At 49.2% G+C, this 2,709-nt stretch overlaps 1 long non-coding RNA gene across 2 annotated transcripts; it reads right to left on the minus strand.

Moving 5' to 3' along the window:
• Nucleotides 1–242: 242 nt before the first annotated feature.
• LOC141737092 (uncharacterized) lies at nt 243–2,212 on the minus strand. 2 transcript variants are annotated; one of them, XR_012585136.1, is made up of 3 exons: nt 2,106–2,212; nt 1,947–2,027; nt 243–815 (listed from the first exon to the last, which is right to left on the minus strand). It is a non-coding gene; the product is annotated as an uncharacterized LOC141737092 (long non-coding RNA). The 2 variants fall into 2 exon arrangements; XR_012585135.1 differs by having other exon boundaries at nt 1,928–2,027.
• Between the last annotated feature and the right edge of the window lie 497 nt (nt 2,213–2,709).

Raw genomic sequence — 2,709 nt, forward strand, 5'->3', positions numbered from 1 at the left:
AAGATAAACTGAACTGTAATGAAATCTTAACAGCAAAATAATACCAAGAAAAGACAACAGTAACAAGAAAATAATTAAATGCATACAGGACATACACAACCCAATACGTAACTCCCAGGATGACCACTGCTTCACTGGCAGGCACGGGGAAAGTCCGGGACAGCACTCGGTGACAGACTGGAACCGGATTCCAGACCCGGTTGCATAAATGCACAGATGGGGGTCAAAGGACAATGAACAGACAGAGGAATCCTCAAAGGTCAGACAACAGGTACCGACCCCTTCGATCCCACTGCTTTTATACAGAGCGTGATGATGATGGGATGCAATACCCCATCGGTCAGGTTCGGGTCACCGGTCCTGTCTTCTCTTCACCGTGGGTGCGATCCCTCTACGCTTTTCTGCTTCCGACGGGGCATATATAAAAGTTAGCTGCACTGTGCTGTTATAGGAATAAGTATAAGCAAGAGCCTCTCTGCACGGCATCCCTTGGCATTAAGTGTAAATATAAGGTCTTGGCGCTCTGAAGGCAGATACTACCTGAAAAATACGTTATTGTTTTCAGAGAGTTCAGTTCATTGGAAGAGACTTACCTGCAAAGCAAAGTGACTGAAAACAACACTGGTTCTGTTGAACCTCAGTCCAGCACTTCCACGCATGGCTACGTAACCTCACATTCACATGAAAAAAAGTGGCCAAATGTATTCGTGGAGCCGCCGGTCACATCTTCCCTTTAATACCTCAGGCTAAGCTACCTTTGTCCTGTGCTCCCGTCGGCTCCCCTGCGTATCCCTGTCCATCTCATCTCTCCGCATCTGAAAAAAAAAAAAAAAAAACAACACACCAACATCAAACATTACCCTGATGCAGAGCAGTAGCTTTATTCCAAAGGTCTCCTTTCTACTTAGGAACCCTGTTCACATAAGTCCAACTACAGCCTGTCATCCAAAAGAGAGAAGCCTGCAAACATTACACCCCACACAAAGCAGCCTGAACATCTTTGAGATACTGTCCGTTTCACTAGCCGCAAACACCCTCTCCGACTTGGCTCTGCTTATGCCAGCGCCCGCTAATGAAACACCCGTCCACGCAGCCTCTCGAGAGCTAATCGATTAGAGATAACTATGCAACCTTTGCCTGGGTCTAGGCAGATCCTCATATTCACTACAGACTCTCATCGTGATTCTGCCTACCCTGTACACTACACGCCCGGGCAGGGCAGCCCCGAGCCAAACACACACAGACTGACGCTACACAGAACACCACGAATGACGCGCCTCAAGGATGAGAGAAAACTCTCAGCAAGAAGGATGACACCGGGACCAAAGTCACCGTCGGGCAAGACGAACTGTGGCACTGTGATGGTGACGATGTGAAGAGGCTCCACAGAACCCCCTGAAACGAAGTGTAGAACTTCACAGTTCCTGAGAAGGGACTGTCGAGCCTGACAAGACGGACATGCAGGAAGCCTAGCTTCAAGACCTAAGAACATAACGACACAGGGAAGAAGCCCCAGTTGCTAAAGTGGACCGTCCGGAAAGTTCCAAGATGCAAGACCGATGCACGCTTTAAGATTCTAATGCAACAAGAGAGGCAGACGGTTGGTGCTATGCCCATGGGTGCAGGCGTTTGACACCATAATGATGGTACCCGATGCACATTCCATGCTCCTGGAGCTTAAAGATGATCTCGAGACCCAAGAAAAAGTCTAGAATGCAAAACACAGACAACACAATTGACATGGCAACACACACAAGCTGGAACTGCCCTGCCCAGGATGTGTTAATATAATACTGGACAGTAAGGTACATCGTTTACCTGCCCAAAGGAGACTGTGCCCCGGGACAGCCCTCCCCGCTACGCTAACGTCAAAGACCCCATTACACAATTGTCAGCCTCCGCCCCTTTCCGGTGCTGGTCTCTCAACTTAGCTTTTGGAGGGCTACCATCTGATTCCATCCTTGACGTAGTCCACAAAACACAACCATCCGATACGTTCTTGCGGTCACCGGCTTACTCCTCTTCCTCTGCAAAAGGAAAAGAAAAAAATAATCCCAAAAGCAGCTACAACACCAGCAATAAGCATCCTGAGAAGAGACGACGACCTCCTCCACAAAACCCCTCGAGCCTCCTGAACGCTGGTGCAGTCTGATTGCCTCCTCCGCACTGATTCCAGAGTCGGATGCTGCAGCGACAGTTATTCACGGCACCTAAGAAACCAAGAAACACAACATTTGTACTTCACTTCTGCCAAACCACCAGTCCTGTGCTCCTCCTCGATACTATCCAGCTCACCTCAAATGCGAGAGCCTATAGCAGACCAGACACCATCAACAACCAAACCCAATGACAAAACTTGTCCAAGAAAAATGCATGAACCCACCTCCCTTTCCTAGCCATCCCCTAATGCCAAAACTTTAGAAACTCCCCCCCTTCTCCTGAACCATCAGGGAAGGAGGCTTACTGCTCCCCCACAACTCCTGCCCCTTATTTTCCAACTGCTCCTCAGGACCTGCTCTTCTGAGCCCTACCCTGTGTTTGGCAGACACCTCCTGTCTTCTGCCTTCACAGAGACTCCGGGCTCTGCTACAGACCTGGAAAACTGTTACAGAACCTACCGGTAACCGCCTGCAAACCGCAAAAGCTTCAGGGCCACTGTGATACCCTACATGGTCTGGAAGAAAATGGTGAGCCATCCCTGCTGTTATG

The sequence above is a fragment of the Larus michahellis genome, unplaced genomic scaffold (assembly GCF_964199755.1).
Source record: "Larus michahellis unplaced genomic scaffold, bLarMic1.1 SCAFFOLD_404, whole genome shotgun sequence".
NCBI classification, from domain to species: Eukaryota; Metazoa; Chordata; class Aves; order Charadriiformes; family Laridae; genus Larus; species Larus michahellis.